Genomic DNA, 20983 nt, shown 5'->3' with positions numbered 1-20983 from the left:
GTTGGCACTTCTTTGATCATTGTTGGATGGTGTGTTACCTGATAAAGTCAGCACTGGTTGCTTAGACTTTACATTATTGGCATCGACTACACCATCATTAACAACATTTTTATTTCTAGTCCAACATCTGGACTTGTCTAAGTTGTTGTTATTATATTGATTGCTATAGGTGTTATTGCTTGATGAACTAACATCTTCCTTAGAGAACTTTAAGGTCTCATTTTTTATCGAGGCTTCCCCTACTTGGATACCATTCTCTATCTATTTTTGTAAAAGTAGGTAGACACTTTAGTTTGAGTTGATAACTCATTTCATTGTTTAAATTGTCTATGAAGATTTCCATCTTTTCCTTATTAGGTACATCTTGTGGGTACCTTGAGACCATACATCTCCATCGTTGTAAGAATACCATGAACGTTTTATTTTTATTTTGCTTCGTATTGCATATGTCAAGCATGGCAACCTCAGGTTGGATATTGTAGGAGTATTATGTGATGAATTTATTGACCAACTCATCGAATGATTTGATGAGATGTGTGAGTTTTGACAACCACTCCATTGTTTGCCCTCCCAAACTTCTTGCGAATAGCCTCATCATATATGTATCGTTATGAGAAAAATCCAAGCTCATGGTACAGAATTGCCTGACGTGATCACGGGGATCACTCTTACCATTGTATTTGTCATACTTTCATATATCTGAATTTGGTGGGAAAGGTATCATTTTTAGCCTCCTATCAAAAGGGTAAGGACAAATATCCTCCAAAGAATACCTCATCGTAGACCCTTGTTGCATATCTTGCATTTTTCATTGGAGTGCTTGAAGTTGTTGCATAATGTTAGCTAATGGAACATTTCCTTCATTGGACCTTTGATGACGGGCATCCCCTTGCTCACTAACATTGTCATAATTATGGGTATCAACTCACTTGCGGGTGTTCTCTTGATCATGTGTGTCCTCTCCTCTCAAATGCTCTTGATTCTGAGTATTATATGTGTAGGTCCTTGACCTTGTTCTTGGGATTCTTTCATTCCTTGAATTTTGTATGTCAAAATCCTCAGGAATCCTGACTCATTTGTTATTTAACATGAGGAGGTACTTTTGTTTGTCCGCTTCTATAAGCCTTTCCATGAGCTTTTGGAAGGCAGTGCTTTGTTGGCATTGTTGGATGAGTTCCTCGGTGATGTCCTCTTCTTTCATATTAGTATATTCATCAAAGGGTTAGATTCCCTACAACTCATGCTAGATTATGGTTGTGGATCCAATTCTTTGCCTTTTCAAGATCGAGTGCTATCGTGCATCAATATATTTCTATAGTAGTGAATTCCTCCTCTTATAATGGGATTCTTGATGGAGTTGGTGGCTTGGGTTGAGCCTCATTGTAAGTGATGCAATTTCTTGGAAATAAGGCAGGATTGATCTTTCCCCCGTTGTTAAGGCATTGATTGAATGCTTCTTTCTGAATGTAACCCCTACTTCTCAAAGGTTCTTTGTCAAACTCGTTATATTTTCCTTGAAGGTACAATCACATATGACACAAGAAAATGTGATGTGATGCAAAGACTTGACGGTTATTGTAGAGAAACTTTCTCCTCTTGATAAGTGCCCAAGGACTAGGTTGTCTCTTCTTCAACGTAGTCTTTTGATGAAGACTTCTTCTTCTCAAAATATGGGGAGTGGTCATACAATGATCTAAGAGTGTTGATCTTGATGGTTGATATGGATACTTCATTTCAAATACTCAAGCTTAAAAAGTCTAATAGAGGGTTTGTTTGATAGGCCCCTATGACAAAGTGCGTCAAATGATATGAATAAAGTCTCCCGATATGGAAACTTGATTTGACTAACTTGAATACCTAGCTAGGTATTGTTTGTTGAGATAGTTGGATGATGAACTCTTGATCACTTGGTTTTGATACTCCTCTAAATTGGTTGGATAAAAATCTTGCCTAAAGATAGTTGAAATGTTGATAACCACCTCCAAAGGTGCTTGGTTGAATTTGAAAATTTCTTTCACTTTGTTTTGAACTGATTTTTGAGCTTGATTGTTGGATTTTTTTTGCAAGATATTTTAGCATTTATGACAAAAATACATAGCACACAGGAAGACTATCATCATCCTAATGCTAAACATTCAGTGTATGTTCTTTTGAGGATGTGTTCAAATCCTCAATTTTTTCACTAGTTTGGATACAAATAAGACACACCAAGTAGACTCTTTATTCAAAGGTCGTTGACAATATCATAGCCCACTGGTCTTGATACTCTGTCAGCTCAAACAACCTTGTCACCCCCAGAGGGCACCCATTTTTTTGTCTTTTTTCTAGAAATTAACCCAAAGTGAATTGCTTCACAATTGGGTAGTTATCTTGGGAGATATATGGTGAGTAATATTGGGGATGGATTCTTCCCCACCCTTGCACTATGATATTGCCAATGTATGGCAACTGACTCAGCTCAAAGTTTCTACTTCTATGGTTCGTGATAAGGAATTCATTCAACATAGCAAATGATAAACTCAATTAAGAGGCTTCCCATCCTTTAGAACAAATGATTTTTGCATCACAAGGATACTAGGGGAAGGCTATCAAATACACGCTTCCATTGGAGGGGATTTTCATCAGCCTCCACATTTGATTATAGTGGGTTGGGAAACTTGGCGGTAAAGTCATTGACCACTTGGGTCATTCCCTTCTCACTAGCCCCCTCAAGACTTCGGGAAGATAGACCCTCTAAAGGATTTAATTTTTTTGAAAGTAAAGAAAGCATGAAAAAGAGTGGGTTTGGCTTTTTGGCCACCCAATTAAGGGGAGAGCATATACCTACCACTTTCAAGACACGAAATACAAGTGTTCTTTTTACCCTTTCATAACAATGTGAACTATCCTCTATTTGGAGATGTTGCTCCAACAAGCATGGCGTTTATTTTAGTCCCTCATAGAAATTTGTTTTCTAACTAGGAATGGAAATCCTGGTCAATGAAATGAAAGTGCGTTGCTTGAAAGTAAATCACTTTGTAAGAAATGGACAAGTTGATTGTTCTTTTTAATCTTGCAAGAAAATGTGGATTGTTCTTTTTACATTTTGCAAGAAAATTGAAAATTTGTTTGTTCTTTTTAAGCACCAAAATGAAGTTTTTTCCCCTAATCTTGCAAGAAAGCAAAGTGTTTTATTTGTTGGTCTTTTTACCTTGCAATGAGATTCTTTTTAAGACCAAAAGAAAATGTAGTTGATTTTAAGCCCAAAAGAAAGATGAGGTTCTTTTTAATCCAAAGGTAAAATGAGTTCTTTCTATCCAACTTTAAAAAGCTAGAAAGAAATCACAAATCCTAATTCTAACTCCTCCAACCTGCAAGAAACTGTTAAAACCTGCAAGGAAAGAAGCTAGTGAAAAATCAAAACCTTTTGTGGGCTTACACAAGCCTAAATTCAAAATTTGGTTACAAATTTTCCATGTTGTCTCATATGCACGAAAAACATAGATCAAATGTACTAAAAGACATATCAAATGCCCTATAGAATCTAGCATATACGCTAAAAGAACTACCAGATGCATGACAAAATTTATCAAATGCACTGAAAGAAGTTACATATGCGCTAAAATATCTGTTGTATGCACCACATAATTGGTCATATGCACTGAAACAAAGGTTAAATGTGCTAAAATTATTGTTATATGCCCTGGAAAAACTGTCAAATGTGCTAAACTATGGTTTGGGTGTGAACCTGCAGAAAAAATGAGAAATTTTGAGATTTCAGGGATCTAGCCCCACGGTGGGCACCAATTAATGTATGCCAGAAATGTGGTATCAACCTGCAAGAGGGGAAAACATCTCAAACATACACATGAAACATTGCATTAGAGTTAGAAATCACAAAACAAGTTAGTGAACCAAAAACTCTCAAAATCGTTACATGCTCCTCTATCCCTAAAGATCTTCAAAATTCAAGGTGGCCCTCACTTGGAAGAGCACTTTATCTCTTATATGACAACCTAGAGAACAAGATTTAAATGATGATTCTTAGATCAAAATGAATGCAACTAAGATCCTAGTGAATGGTGAGATGATGGATGAAAACTAAGGATGCAAGATGCAAAACTAGATATGATCAAGATGATGAAAATAAGATGAAGTTGTGTTAATTCCAAACCGAAGATTAAGATGAACTAAATAAGCTATATGAAGATGAAAACTAAGTAATTGATAAGAAATTAAGCTAACTAAAATGACCTAAAGCATGGTGCAAATGATAAGTGCTATAATGTTAATGCTTGAAGACTTGGACGCTTGAAGGTGACCAATGAGCTCCTTTGATAACCTACAAAAGACTATAATTTTGATGCACAAGATTGGGGATTGGATTGAAGAAATGAGCTCTTTTTATAGGCAAAATAGAGAAATGGATGGTTGAGATTGAGTAATCTCAACAAGGGCTAGGATTGAAAGTTATCAATCCATGGCAGAGATACAATCTAATCCCAAGTTGACAAATGTCATCTTGAGAGGGCTTGAGAGGATGCCTACAAACATTAAAATGATGGTGACTGTCACAACATAAATAACCGCACAAAAACGGAATGGACGAGAGAGTTTTCAACAGAACATTTAATAATAGGTGGGCCCCACCTTGGTGTGCAAAAGATAAGTAAGAGATAGACAATGGTGTTTTTTTTTTGTTTATAGCTATTGTTATGCTTCTCCATAATAATGATGTACGTTGTGGATATGTTAGACTCGCAAGGGTTAAAAAGTACACATTTTAAAGTATCGTGTAATATTTGTTTAAAGATGCCCAATAACTATGCACTTAAAATTGTTAATACTCATGCACAAGTGTCCCAATAGTCATTTGCTATGTGTACCAATAAAGGTCCACAATTGGTCCAATTATTAATGGCTTTTTAGTATTTTTTTTGCTCCAATAATCGTTCGCTATGTGTACCAATAATGGGCTTCTAGTTTTTTTTGCCCAATAGTCGTTCGCTATGTGTACACATAAAGGTGCACAAATGGTCCAATTATTAATGGGCTTTTAGTAGTTTTTTTATCCCAATAGTCATTCGCTATGTGTACCAATAAAAGTGCACAAATGGTACAATTTTTAATGAGCTTTTAGTATTTTTTTTGGTTTCTTTTAAGTTAGTAATTGAGAGATTGGGTGTGCAAGGAATAAACATTTGTTGAAAAATGGATGGTAGCTAGCGCTCTTCCCCTATTAGTATAGATATATCTTAATTTTGATCTATATAAAGTGTGTCATGTTTAATTTTTTTAATAAGTAAATTTAATGTTTATTTTTTGAGTAGAGAATTGTTAAAATTGTTCGCTATAAGACTTATTTTGTAACTTGTTAATGTTTTTCTTGTTTTGTTGAGAAGCTAATTTTATAAATTATGCTTAATTACATAATTTTAAACATGATTTAATATAATAAGAATAAACATAATATAATATAACAAGAAAAAGTAAATTTCGATTAATAATTGACATATACATTTTAAATATAATGTAAATAATATATATCTTTATTATTATTTTGTAATTAATATTATATTATTTTTTATATGTATCATTATTATTTTTATTATTATATTACATTGTCTTATATTATCATTTTTATTATTATTCTCTTATTATACGATTATATTTATATATTATTATAATAAAAATAATATTATATTGTAATTAATTTTATATTATTATTATATTATCTTATATTCTTATTATAATATTATAATTATTATTTTTAATATTTTTCTATATTAAACTATATTATTAAAATTTAAAATATTATAATTAATATCACATTATTATTATATTATCTAATTACAATATATGCATTCTTTTGATAGTAAACCTTTTACAAAGAAGTTAAAATCCATCATTATCTATTATCACTTTATATATACTAAATGGTTACTAAATTTGGTTTATATTAGGTGAAATGTTTTTTTCCTTATGTAACCATTCAAAATCCACACACTAATATAATCATAAATATTTCATGTTACATAGCTTGTGAGACCAACTTTTTTTGTCATGACCACATTTATTTTATGAGACTTGTTGTATTTATAAAGCTAGTAGATAGGATACTTTACTATGTTGACGTTTAATATTTTGTTTTGAGTAGAAATTTATTTATTTATTTTCATTGGTGAAATGCAAGGATATTTAGTCTAGCCTACTCTAGGTGAGACCACAAATGAGGGACCTCAACCCTGACATTAACACACTTCCTCCTTGTCCTCCTCCTCCTCCTATATGTCCTGCACATCCTCCTCTATGTCCTCCTCTTCCTCCTCCTCTTCTTCTTCCTCTTCTTCTTCTTCTACCTCCTCTCTTCATCCTCCATGGGATTTGAACCTTCATGGTAGTATGATGTAGGAGAAACAAAACCTCCATCGAAGACTAAGATTCTAGAAGATGAAACTTCCAACAAATAAATTCTTTCCTAATTGGCATTTGGTAAATATATAAGATTTAATCCTAGTTAGTTATGATTAAGATTGTTTCAAATTTCATGGATCTGGAAGTCTCATTCTTCCATATAAATATTGTATGCTTGCAAGCTTGTAGGGGCAAAAATGAATATTTAATTTGGTTCTAGTTGTCTATGTGAGTTGAGAGTTGATTTAGTTTTGTTTTTTTCACTCTTCCTGTTGTGCATCATGTTTGGTATCAAAGCCAGATCATTTTTGTACTTATTCTTTAGTGATTATGAGCTGATTTTTGTTTATTAGAGTAACACATGAGCAACAATCTTAGCATGAACTATAGACAATCAGAGAAGTAGTATACATCTCCATACATTTTGGCGCCGAAATGCAGAATAGAGGAGTGAACATCAAGTTTTGGCATCATGATTGCATGTATCATTGTCTGAAAGACAATTTGTATAGTTAAGAGGTAGATTTAAGTGAAAATATTCCTTGGTCAAAGGAGGCCCCCAAGAATAAGATAGAGGTGAAAGTATTTTTGAAGAATATTAGTTGCATATTCAACTAGTTTGACATCTCTATTGGCACGCAACTACATACTTCATGGCATCAAAAATAGCCTCCAAAGGTTGGAACCACTTGGGACAACGTACGGGTAGAGGAGATTTAGATGTGGTGCTAACACAATATGCAGGAATTCAAAAGACCTTCCAAAAGAAGTAGAATTTGAAGGAGGTATAAATCTTATTTATTGTGTTAGTCGATTATGGATCATTGAATTTCATAAATAAGTTTGAGATCTGAGTATCTTTGAGATATGAATTCTTGTCAAAAAAAAATTTATTTGATTGAAATTTGACACTATAGTTTTGATTCAAGAAAGATATTTTAGGCATTTTATATAAAACAAAGATGGTCTCTAGCCAAATTGTATGACAAGAAGATTATTTTTCAATCCTATTCCATTATTGGCATCTAAGAATGAAACAGCCCCTATAAGTGTGAGAGAATTTTTTTGCCAAGAAATGGCATTTAGAGTCCGTGGAAGAGAATAAGGTCGAGGAAGACCAACTACAAATGCAAAGATTCTAGAAGAGCTGGGGAACATTCAAGCACAGTTTTAGGCTATGGAACTTGCACAAAGAAGAGAAGTTGACATAGGATATGCCAATGAAAAAGATGAATAACCTCAAGAAGAAGAGGCAAAGCTTGAGGTTGGAGGAGTTGAAACAAGAATCTTTAAAGAAATTTTGGGAGCGAGTTCCAAACCAAAGTTGGAGGTACCTATGTATGAAGGTAGCTTGAATGTTGATGAGATGATTGACTGGAAGTGCAATGAATAAATATTGAGTATGAAAATGTTGATGATGACAAGAAAGTGAATTTTGTAGTAACCAAACTGAAGGGTCATGCATCCTTCTAGTGGGATGGAGTACACGATGAAAGAAGACAAAAAGACAAGCCTAAGATCAACAGTTGAGACATGATGGTGGCTAAGCTAAAAGATAAATTCTTCCCCAGACATTACCAACTTAATCTTTTTAAGAAATTGCAAAATATTAAATAAAAAGAAATGTCAATTAAAGATTATATAGAGGAATTTTATAGGTTGATGATTAAAGCTGGTCACATTGAAGATGATCCTTAGAAAGTGGCTCAATATCAATGGATTGAGATACAATATTCAAGATTAAATCAACCTTTTGTGTCCAATAACAATGGAACAAGAATATATGTATGCTCTCAAATCAGGGGAGGAGTTTTGTTCAAGTCTTGATGATAATTCAATCTCTCCCAAATCTAAAGTTTGTGAATAACATAATGAATTAAGAAAAGCAACTATGTTTTCATTTGAACCCTTTGAGATAACTCATTTCAATTATCATGAGGTTGTGGAAGAAGAAGTAGTGAATAAAGGTGGAACTGACAAGAAGAGTTCAAATTTGGTACTTTCAAGGGGATGACCAATAAGACATCTAGCTTGGTTGGAAGCCAAAAAGTGATAAAAGATCATGCTTGTACCCAAGCATGAAGATAAATTTGACAATGGAGCCAAATATACACTTGCAGTTGAGAAAGATCAATCTAGATTCATTGATCCACTCTTGAACAACATCATGTATGATCAATTTGAGGAGGAAAGTGAAATAATTCATTTCTTTTAGGGAGCGGTGCATCAAGTGTCATGGTACAAATGTTTTTGCTTCATCTTTATGTGGTTGCCTTTGATCATGTAAAACATTCCATCTTGTTGAAGAACGGTGCATACTTTGGAGTACTACTTAATGGTTTCATTTGAAGAATTTTCCATTGTTGGCTAATTTAGGTTATTTTAGTTTCCCTTTCTAATAAGTGTAGTTGCATAATGTTGAGTCTTAGTTTCCTTCAAGTGCTAAAGCACATTATTTTAGTCAGTTGCATTGTACTTTTTGTCTTTAGTATCTTTTGTTGCTCGACTTAGTAGTCCAATGGATGGATAAAGGCACTTAGAGTTATGGCTTCTACTCCCTTTAATCATTTCAGAGAATGATCAAAGGAAGTTCCCTAGTTAGAGCCAATCGTTATCCTCGATTTTAGCTTACTCTAATTGTGGTATAAACCCTACAAAATTTGTCTATTTTTGTAGCCCACGTTCTCTAAGCATGCATACCGAGGTGATTGTCAAACCCCCTCCTGAGTAGTCAGGTTCATTGAGAAATTATCTCGTTTGGACCCCTAAATTTGTCTGTTGAAAAATTAGCAAGTTAGTTTTTCAACTGTTAGTTTTTATAATTTTATGTGTTTCGGGTTGTAAAATTTGAAATGAAATTTATCTCTTTGTCATTGTGTATTTCACATTTTAAAATTTGAACTGCACTTTTTCATCATTTGCACATGCATTTCAAGTTTTAAAACCCAAAATGTACATCTTTGATTGTCTTTGGTTACCACCCACTTACCACCTCAAACCAACAATGTGTTGGGAGAGTTTCAAACCCTGGCCAATGCCTTTTGATTAGCCACCTTATATCTGATGAATACTAAGAGGGGGGGTGAATTAGTATACCAAAAAATACTGAACTCAAACACTTTATCAGTCTAGCAGTAAACTGGTATAACAGTTTAACTAACAAACCGGTTAACACAAATGCAAACCAAACAGTAAGTAAGGCATTCACCCATAGAAGCACAATCACCATAACACAAGATATTTTGACATGGAAACCTAAATGGTAAAAACCATGGTGAGATGAAACTCACAAGTAACTATCTGCAGAATAGTAACGAGACCGGTTAAGGTCATACAATGTTCTTTACCAGAACAGATCCTGTTAGGAATCTCAATCTCTATTAGGAGATAAGTCTAATTAAAGACTACCTTGTGAGAGGATTTTAGATCCATAGATGTGAATCACCTTGTTGGAGTATTTACAAAGGCTTTTCTGGGCCTACCCGGTTAAGGGTTTCTAACTTGTCAAAGATGTGAATAATCAACAAGTGAATGATCTAGCAAATAGCACAGTCTACTTGGTTAGATCCATGATAGCTCATTGCTAATGCATTTCAGCATTACTTCAGTCTTCTGTAAATCCACACTCTATTATAGCACACAAACTTGATCTTCTCTATTAAGATCGCACATACAAGAACTCACCAATCACCAAAAACCCTAACAGCTACACACACATCCTAAAACCCTAGACATGATGTCCTTAAAAGGAATCTGATTTCATGTCAATCCAATAGGATTATATTGCAAGTTCCTAGGTTCATTGTATCTAGACACATTTGGTAACACAACACAAAATCACCGTCAAAGTGTTGGTGGATGGTAACTCATCACAAAAATATATTGGTTGGTAACTCATCATAGAGTATTACCGGTTTATACAACTTTATCGATTACCGGTTGGTAACTCAGAGTAATACCGGTTTAACTATTAAACAAATTACTGGTTGACAAAAATTAAGACTGGGAAAATGATAACTACCGCTTCTAGTTCCTTTGCTCCATTCCACTTGAGGTCCTCATGCCACTTGAGATCGATAAACACTTTCTGCAAGACACCGATAGTCTAAAGACTATAACATAATACCGGTTTGAAACAAATATCGGTTGAGCATAACTCATACATACAAAAAGTGATCTCATAGCAAGTGTGTGTCCATCAATGACAATCACAACATAATCATCAAAAAAGCCAACAATATCACCTTACATTGCTAACCATTGAACCCAATGTCAATCGGGCTTTAAAACCTAATCGACAAACCTTGATCTCTGCATTCACAGTGCACATTAGGTTTTAAAACCTAATTAGCATGAATTCATGAGTCCCACACACTTATAAATCAAGTTTTGAAACCCGATTTACATTACTTTGCATCACACCATGTCATATGCACCTTTGCATCATCCATATGCACCTTAGATTTCAAAACATGACGTGCAACCTTTTTCACTGTGACCCTTCAAAAGTGTAAATTGGGTTTTGAACCACAATTTGCATTTTTGATACAATATGCAAAATTTGCCTCTCTGAGAAATGCTCAAACTCAATGTTGCAATTTTGTTCTAGATGACTTTGAAGAACCGAGCACCTTGCAAAGAAGGATGATGATAATGAAGACGTGTCTCTAGATACTTAGTTTATTTTTATATTGTCAATTATGCATTATGTAATTTGTTTATGACATTTTACATGTAATTTGTAAAATTGTGATTACATGTAGCAACAACACAAGTCAAATTCAAATAGCACTCTATTGTTCAATAAGTCAAAGTTAGTTGCAAATTTTCCTCTTCTTACTCATAAGCTCTCCTCTATAAATATGAGGGGCTTGTTTGCAAATAGGATCTTTAGCTTATGCACTAAAACTCTACCACTTCAAAGAGCATTTTAAGAATTTGTGTTTAATTTGTTCTTCTCATTGCATTATATTATATTGACTAAATTGTGTATTGTAGAAAGGCAGTTTGTTTAAAGGTAATCAAATATGATTTTGTAGACTTTGTGCCACATCATTATATTTCAGTTTCTTGATATCTACAATTTGATAATAGTTTGGAGACTTTGTGTTGTACTCTATTATCTACTTAGAGTAGTTTGAATTGTCGTGTAAGTGAGAGACTTTGAGCTACTCATATATCATAAATTTGGTATTGTGATCAACTTGGAGAAGCAATGGAAGAGTTTTGGCTTATGTAATTTTCTTTATTATTTAAGAATCTCTGGTACATTCTTAGTTACTCTTTTGTACATAACTTGATTATTTATCGACTATAATTACTTTAGTGAATATCTTGTGGAATCATATATTATGTAATGGTCACAAGTTTGTGATCAAGGTGATTTTGTAAGAAAAAGAACATCTATTTTGAAAGAAGAGCATATGATGAATGTGGAATGGTAAAAAATTAGGGTTAGGATTAAATTAATATAATAAAAGCACTTAATTAACTAATTAAAAATTACATTAGGGAGGAGAGGAATCTAATAGATCTAGCCTTGATAGATTAAGATTTTGATCAAATTCCAGCCTCCTTGGATAGGGGTTTTCTCCTCCTTAAGTTGAATTGAATGGGATTGTTGAAGATTAGGGAAAAATTGGTGATTATTGAAGAGATCAGGCAAAAACAATGAGCTACAGGTGTCGTATGGAGACACCAACCTGGATATGGGCAAAATAAGATGTCACAAATTTATTCCTAGAAGTTTGGCCTCATTTTTCGAGACCAGGAAGTATCAATTCACCATGATCATATAAATTTATCCTTTTTGAAAGGTGAACTTATTTGTCTCTATGAATTAAGTCGATCCTCCCAAATGCAACTCTGTACCTATTTCCTACACATAGAAAGAAGGGGGAAATTGTTGAGAATAGGGGTTTTCCTAAGTCAAACACTGATTTAGGAATTAACCTTGAATGAAATAATGCAAATTTTGAAATAAATGTTGAATAGATATACCTCAAATCTGCAATTGTTAACGATGATTCTTTTCTCTTTTAATGATATCACATATGTTGTATGAAATGGCATGACAAACACAAAAACCTAATCACACACATGTGCTTGCATAAGCTTGGTGCAATTTTGCTCCACAATGGTTGAATGAGGAATATGTAACCTTGAAGATCTCTGAAAATGCTTGATGATGGATGCTTCATAGATGCACAAATATTAAGGAAGGAGCCTTAGATTTAAAATGAATTGATTAATGTCTTTATATAGAGGCTTCTAGGTAAATTACCGATTAGGCCAACCTCCAATAGCCATGCAAATCCACGAGGATCAAATCTTACAGATGAGATATATCCCCCACCCTATTTTAAATTGGGGTCAGATTGAGTAGGACCTTGGTGTTTTGGGGTGCCATAGTCTAGACCAGGGCACTCCACACACTATTCCCATCACAATCAGGACCAAAACAATGCTAAAATGGGGTGGGTATCCCATGGCAGAACCCACAAAAATTTGTTCATGGCATCAAAGCTAGAGAATAGGCACAAATATACCTAGAAAGGAGATGAGGATAGGACATGCTAAAGTAGAGGCACAAACATGAGGTGTAAATTGGATTGGTGACAATTTATGATGCTACAAAATGTAACACCCCTGAGAAAATATTAGTGTAAATATATTTAGTTTATATATTACTTGTAATAGTTAGCAATAAGAATGCAACCTCCCCTTTGTGAGGAGAGATATTATCTCATCATAATTATGATTAAATCCATCATTTTGTAATCAGTTACCTGATTGAAAAATATTCGCCCAATAGTTTTTTAGCAACCCTGCTCAGGAAACAAACACACATCCAAGCACTTTATGCTCTTGGTTGAAGTTTTCCCAGTGTCTTATTTGTTGGTATTTTCTTTCAAGTGTTGATCTACATTTCTTTTTGAATCTTCTACACTGGCCAAACCGTGCTACATGTGTGGAAGAAGAAGTCAAGGAATTCTTGATCCTACATTTGAGTTATTTCAAAAGCATAAGGGTATGTGCACAAACATGGTGGTCAAAAAAGTGGACACCACCCAAAAAAAACATGAAAAAACAAGCAGTGTGTGTGTGGTTATAAAATTTGAAATCACCCCATACACGCTTACGTCCGTTATTCCTGAGCCTAAAAAAGGTAACCCGTACGTGGTGCTTTTAGGAAAGTGAGCACGTATGTGCTCATAAGCCCTAAAGAACTGCGTACGTAGTCCCTGTCAAAAAAAGTTTTAAAAAAAAAAGTGGGTCTTATTTTCCTGTGACCACCGCATTTTTTTCCCCATTTCCTCCACAAAACCGTGAATGAGGTGCCTCATTTCTCCTCTAGACGCTATTGATCAAGGTTGTTTTTTCTTAATTTTTGTCTTTCTTTCCCTTTTATTCAATTTGTTTTATGTTTTGAATTTAATTTCATTAGTTTTGATTTGGTTTTTTTATTTTTTGTTTCAAAAACCAGATTCTGATAATCCACAACAAGAACAACAAAATGCACCTCCTGATAACCCCCAATTCCTCCTTTTGACCGCACACCTAAAACACAGGAGCAATTGATTAATCAGTTAGGGAAAAATATGTCTAAAATAAATAGACTGATTAATAAATTGAAAGCATCTGAACTTGAGCATCTTAAATCCCTCACCACTAGCCTAGAAACATTAGCTAGTTGTGCCACAACCGTTTCCACACAAATTACAAAATGGGGAAACTTTAGGGATAGGTGTCATCTATCTATGCTGATGGGTTATCATACGAGGGAATAAAAAACAACAAATATGTGCCCTTTTTATTGATCTTAAAACTGGTGAGTCGTTACCTCTTAATGCAAAGAGGTTTCTCATACCTTGGTGTACCAATGTGTAGATGAAGAATCTTTTTTGGCAGAGGTGGTGGATGGTCTTTGATGATTCACCTTGTAATAATTATGAGGTGCCATTGTATTTTTTGAGAAAAGTATACTATGAGTTTGTCCTCAATGTGCAGCCAAACTATTTTGACATGAGAGAGTTCCATGGTAGAGGTGATGGCTCTGCCCAAGATAGACTTGGAACCCGTAGGCGAGTAGCCCCAGAGAGTCGTCAGCCCCTAGCACCCAAACCCAAGGTGCATCAGGTTGTCCTAGTACAACTGAAAGATTCGATGGAGCTACAAACTCTATAGGCGGCCACAACATTGATTGGTGCCATCATCCAGCATGGGAAATCGTTAGCACACCCTATTGTAGGGATGATGAACCATTAGTTGCTCCATGTGGAGACAGAGAGCCCATTCAGCATATTTGTGTCAGTTGCTCGAGGATATGCTCAAGGACAGATGATGTGGTTGCTGCAGATGGATTCGCATCTCATTCATGCATGATTTGCGGGAGTAGATGTTAGGCCTGCATGGCTAAGGATTTAGAATTGACAGAGGAGTTGATGGACATGGTGTTTGCCCATCAGCGACAGACAAAGGTGTGTTGATTTGAATTCATAGAATTTTATTTATTAGTCACTTTAAATTTTTAATTACATAAATGAATTTTCATTTATACATAAATTTAAATTGAGACAAATAATATGCATTTTAGGATGCAACAACGATATCCCATACTCCTCCTACAGTTACTACAGTTGCAACTTCGATGCCTGAGGAATTAAATTTTTTAACATGTTAAAATAGAATAGTACACTTTGAATCCAAAAAAAATATAAGATATTGTAGACACCTAAAATTAATATTTAATTAACTTAAGCCTATCAACATAATTAATTAATTTAATTGTGTTATCATCATTCCTCTCAGAATCAATTAAATCTAATTTAATGAATCCTGTCACTATTGTCCAATAATTAATTTATCAAATAAATTAATTATTCCCCTATTCTTCTAAAGTCCACTCCAATAATTATTTCCTCTAAACCCACTCGATTAATTAATTTTAATTAATTAACCTATTCATGTGATTCCTACAAATCATTTTTCCTAATCCCATTAGCCTAATTAATCCTTCTAGAATCTCTCATAATCATGCTTATCATTATCCCTCAATTTTTAATTCCCACTCATGTCACATCAACATTGAGTCTCTCAAAGAAATTCAAACTTCTTTGAATCCCTCAATGCATCCTTATTTTGGAATTTTTAATTCCTCATGTTTGAAATTCAAATTTCTCCCCCTTTTCCTAGGGAATTTTATATTCCTATTTATTTTCCCAAGGAACCCTTGATCCATGTCTTTTATCTCAAATCAATATCAACCCTTCATAATCAAATCAATCTTGGCCCTCCATTAGCATCCTCTAATCTATAAATTGGAGTCTCTTCTCCTCACAAATCAATTAGCATCATCTATGGCATTCTTATGCTACTCTTTCCTCCTCTCATCCTCTTCTAATCATCCCTCTATCATGTCCTCATAATCCTCCATTATCAAATCCTTCTATCCATCATCCAAATCCAATCCAATAATCCACTTACCTTATTGAGCATTTGGAGAGCATTCCACATCCATCAAGACGGAGCCCATCCAATCAAGTTGAAGAGAGGCGCTATATAACTTCACCGAAGGCTCAATCCAAGGGAGAGGTAAAATAGCAAAGGTATAAATGATCTTTTGATGTTTTAGTGTTTTCTTGATCATTTCATTGTGTTTTTGATCATTTGACCTCTCAATCCATTTTCCCCATCTTCATTCTGGCATGCCCGATGGGACCCACGTCCCTAAAATTTAATATTTTTTGATCTTTTTGTGATTTTTTATCGTAGGTACCGGAACAGCATGACCAGCTCGGGTACAGCACGAGCGACAAGACTATCAGCACGGGCGCATGTGCATTATCACGAGTGCTATGTTTTCAAATCTATTTTATCGCTCCCCTACAGGTCTGCACATCAGCATGAGCGCTTCGGGAACAACACGTCTGATCTCAGAATTTTGTTGCCTAATCTAACAATATTTTATGTTTCTCATTTTGTTGTTTATCTTACAGTTAACATCCAAAAACACCTAAAAATTAAAAAAAAGGAAAAAATTTGTTAGTTAGTTGCTTAATAAACATTTTTTTTTAGTAGTCCCAATTCAGCGTGAGCGACCTGCGAATAGCGTGGGCGCTCTACTAGTTCCCCGCCTAAATTTTAAATTTTGAATTTTTGAATACTGTTGACTGTAGTGACCTCATTCAACACATATGCTCAGGCTTCAGCGCAGGCGCATCTGTATCGATGCGACCATTTCTCAAAATCCCGCCCAGCTTTAAAAATTTAAAATTTTGAATTTTTGTCTAACCGCTAACTTGTTTCTGAGTTTCTGTGTTTTAGCGTGAGCGCAGCCGCTTCAACGCGATTGAATCAGAATAGCATGACAGTCAGGTATAAATCAGCAATTCTATTTTGTTTTATTTTATGCATTCTTTTTTTTTGCTTTCGGTCCAATTTAGCGCATACACAAGCGTTTCAACGCTTATGTAGGTGCTTCAGCGTGGTTGACCATAGATCAGCGCATGCACTATTTTTGTAGGCTCGTGGCTACTAATTCGATTTTTTGTGATTTTTGCAGCTTTTTCGATTGTCCAAGACCTACAAAAACACAAAACTACTAATCAAGTGGTTTTGCAGGTTGCCTAGGAGGTTCAAGTAAACATTGTGTTTTTTTATTAGGCACCTAGATCTAATTAGGGGGTAAAATAATCTTGTGTTTTCTTTGTCTTGAAGAGTCAAAGGGTAGGAGAGTATGCTCTTGCCTATATAGGCAATCAGAAATCTAGACCTCTTTGGTATTTTCTAGGAATATTGCATGTTTACCCTTAGCGGACCTGCCCTCCCGAGTTTCTCTTTGAGTCGGTGAGAGGGGAATGACCCAAGTGAGTACACTCGAACCTGGGGTTCCCAACTCACTATAATAAATAGGCCATTGAGATCGAAAGAAACAATGGTTGGGGCTATTTGAGAGTTCACTCTCACATTGGGTGCTTAGTAGGATACTAGAGATCTCAAACACGCTTGCATGACTACTAAGTTCTTGGTGCTTCGTTGGGCTATAGGCCTCAATTGTGCTTGCGCATGTTGGAAATGTGCCTCTAATTCACTTGAGATGTTCAGGTTGATTGGGCTAGCCTACACCGATGGAAGAGCAGAGTGGAAGACTGCATTGGAATTGTATCGATGACCCAATGGAGCTATCCTAGGTGGTTTGGGTTGTCCTCAGCTATCAGATGTTTCTATTGGAAGCTATTCTGATACTCGATGGAGCTATCTTAGGCAGTCCGGGTTGATATCAGCTATCAGGTTAATGTACTGAAGGCTATGCCAAAGTCCCAATAAGTTCATCTTGTTCTATCTCGAAGTGCTTCACTCATCGAGATAGCAGTTTTGGGCTTGATCCGATGAGCCAGTGAGACTGCTCTCAATTATCAAAGATCGGGGTAACAATTCATTTGTCTGGCCGATGAACTGATGGAGTCACCTTAGGCAGTCAATTTTTATCAGGTGATCGGCTCTATCATTTGAAGGTGTAGCGTCCTAAAATTGCGACACTTGCAATTTCGACTGCATTTGGGTCTTCATGATGGCGGCGCAACGTTGAACCTGAATGGAGACCCCGAAACTTGTTTACGACATCAAAAACTACATATTTATGCACCTTGGCCTGATCCTTCCTTGCACCCTGTTGTCCCGGGAGGTGGGACCATGGCGCCCAGTGCCCTGATCCCTAGCCCTATTTTGGGCCCAGTCTCTTGTTGGGCATCGGGTCTTTAAGTTTGCAATTCGGAAAACAATGCTTCTAGGTCGGCCTAAGGTCGGAAAAATCAGTCTCCTAACCCTAATTGACAAGTATATAAACTACTTTTCCTCTCCTAGAAAGAAAAGGAAGGAAGTAAGCAAGAGAAAGATGCGGAAGCGATATTCAAACATTCAAACATTCAAGCATTCAAGCATTCCTTCAAGCAATTGAGTATTCTAAGTCTCCATTCAGGGCTAGGTGTTGCATTCAAAGACAAGGATTCAACCATTGAAGAGGAGATCACTTACAACATATAACATACAACATCATTACACCTTCGCATGTAAGAATACAAACATTCTTACAACAAGGTATCAGTACTTGTTTACATTACAAATATTTACATTTACAGCATTCTCATTTCTTGGTTAATTCCAAAACCGAGGTTTGACCTAAAGGCAAACCCCTAATCCCTAACCCCCCAATCATCCTCTCTTTTCTGTGTGTAGGTTGTAGGTACGCGGCTATAATTGAAGATCTGGAATCCTTGTGCAGAGATGAACAGATCCCCCTTCGTTTCGTGGATTTTTCAGAGGACCGTGTGCACTCCGGGTGCCATCGTCCCGTCAACTTTCGCTCAAACTTGCAGGACAGCGTCATCTCAACATTTTACTGCTAATTTCAAGTCTGTAGCTTCATCCCGTGTCCCTATCTCCATCTACAAGCGAATCTTTCTTACTTTACATGCATTCCTAGTTCAATCATTCTATCTACATTCTTTACAAAAGAGGGTATCCTTGATGTCTTAACCCTTGAAACTCATTTAGAATTCAGTCTTGCATTGTGTGGGATTGGATCTTGTGGGTTTCAACCCCTCTTTTGAATGTAAAGTCTCTCCTAAGTGAAAACCGTCAACCCTAGTGACCCTCCTTTCTCTCTCCTTGGAGTGGGGGGGGAACACCTAGGGTTCAATTTTTCCGCTTTACAGAAGGCTATACCAATGACCGATGGAGCGAAGATTGACGTCGGTGTGAGAATGAACCAAGATCCAAAAAAGGTGACCACTCGGACACTAAGGATGAGAGTGTTGGTGTATGTGAATACGAACCGACCCGACTTCCTGCTACATGTGGGATAATTGGTTTTCTTTAATTTGTGGACCAATGTAGGCAGACGGTTAGACTTCCAGTCATTGTTGCAGTTGCTTAGATGAACTGTTAACTGGTTTGGTATTCGAAGAAAAAATGTGAATTGAATGTAGAGAGAGTTACGATAGCCATGGAGTGTGTTGTAATTGTTATCCAAGTGTTGTATGTTACGTCTGGAATGATTGTATGATAGAGTGAAGGAAGTCTACAGACTTGACTTTATTGTATTGTTTTTGACATACTATTAATAAAGTTGATTATCTGTTGGTGGTGGGTTTTTTCTCCCGAAAGGGTTTTCACATGTTAATTATGTGTGTTCTCTCTCTGTGTGTTGTTTAATTATGTTTGCTCATGCTTATGCCATATTTTGTAAATGCTGAAATTTTGTATGCACTAGTCTATTCTCCCCTGCAAACTGACATTAGGAAAGTGAATTTCCGTACTTGCTTTCCTTACAAGTGATATCAGAGCTTAGCCCATTTTTTTATCCTTGTTGGGTAGGGTGGGTTTTTTGTATCAGTTCCATTTCAGTGGGAGTCTTGCAGAGTGTCTACTTGTTTTACAGTTTGAGATGGCGAGCACCTCAAGGCACATAGACATGGAGAAGTTTAATGGTTCCAGTTTCAAACTATGGAAACTCAAGATGGAAGACTTGTTGGTTGATAGAGATCTCTGGGGTGATGTGACTGCAACTTCTAAGCCTTCAGGCATGAAGCAAGAAGATTGGGATCTAGCCGATCGGAAGGCAAGGGGTCTAATCAAGCTATGTATTGTTGATTCTGTTCTATTAAACGTCCATGAAGAGAAGACTGCACACCTTCTCTAGAATAAGTTGGGAGATATTTATCAAGGCAAATCCTTGGTGAATAAACTTTTCTTAAGGAAGAAGTTGTACTCTTTGAAGATGGATGTAGGAACACCATTAGCAGACCACTTAAATGCATTCAACATGGTTCTTGCACAATTAACTTATGTTGGTGTGTCCATCCATGAAGAAGAACATTGCATGTTGTTGTTGTGTTCATTTCCTGACTCTTGGGAACATTTAGTGATGGTTATCGGTAGTACTATGACCCAGTTCAAGATGGCTACTATGGTAAATACTCTTTTGTCATAAGAAATGAGAAAGAAGTCTTTTGAGATGACAAAAGATGCACTCTTTGTTTGAGGTAGATCGAAGGACAAAGACAAGAAAATAGGCAAGAATTCCAAGTCTCGAGAGAGATTTAAATCTCCAGGCAAGAAGTCAAAGGTGAAGTGTTGGAACTGTGGGCCGAAAGGGCATATCTGAAAGAATTGCAAGGAGAAGAAGAAGAAGAAGAAGAAGTATTTCGACACTAAATCTTCTCAAAGTGATGCAGATGCATTTGTAGCAGCCCTGGTAGTACCTACCTTAGATGACACCTGGTTAGTAGATTCTGGCGCATCTTTCCACATGACCTCCCACAAGGAGTGGTTCTCAAAATATGAACCGTATGCTGGTGGAAAGATATATTTGGCCAGTGATTCTACATTGGAGATTGTAGGGAGAGGTAGAATTAAAATTCAATTCCCAGACAGTAGAGTGAAGGGGATCAATGGAGTTCTTCATATACCAGGTCTGGCAAGAAATCTTCTCTCTCTAGGTAAACTTAATGATGTTGGAGTACAAGTTACATTTGAATCTGGTGGTTGCAAGATGACTAGGGGTTCCATTGTATTGGAAAAGGGTGAT

The sequence above is a fragment of the Cryptomeria japonica genome, chromosome 2 (genome assembly GCF_030272615.1).
Source record: "Cryptomeria japonica chromosome 2, Sugi_1.0, whole genome shotgun sequence".
Classification (NCBI taxonomy): domain Eukaryota; kingdom Viridiplantae; phylum Streptophyta; class Pinopsida; order Cupressales; family Cupressaceae; genus Cryptomeria; species Cryptomeria japonica.
Note: the sequence above shows the minus strand (reverse complement) of the source record.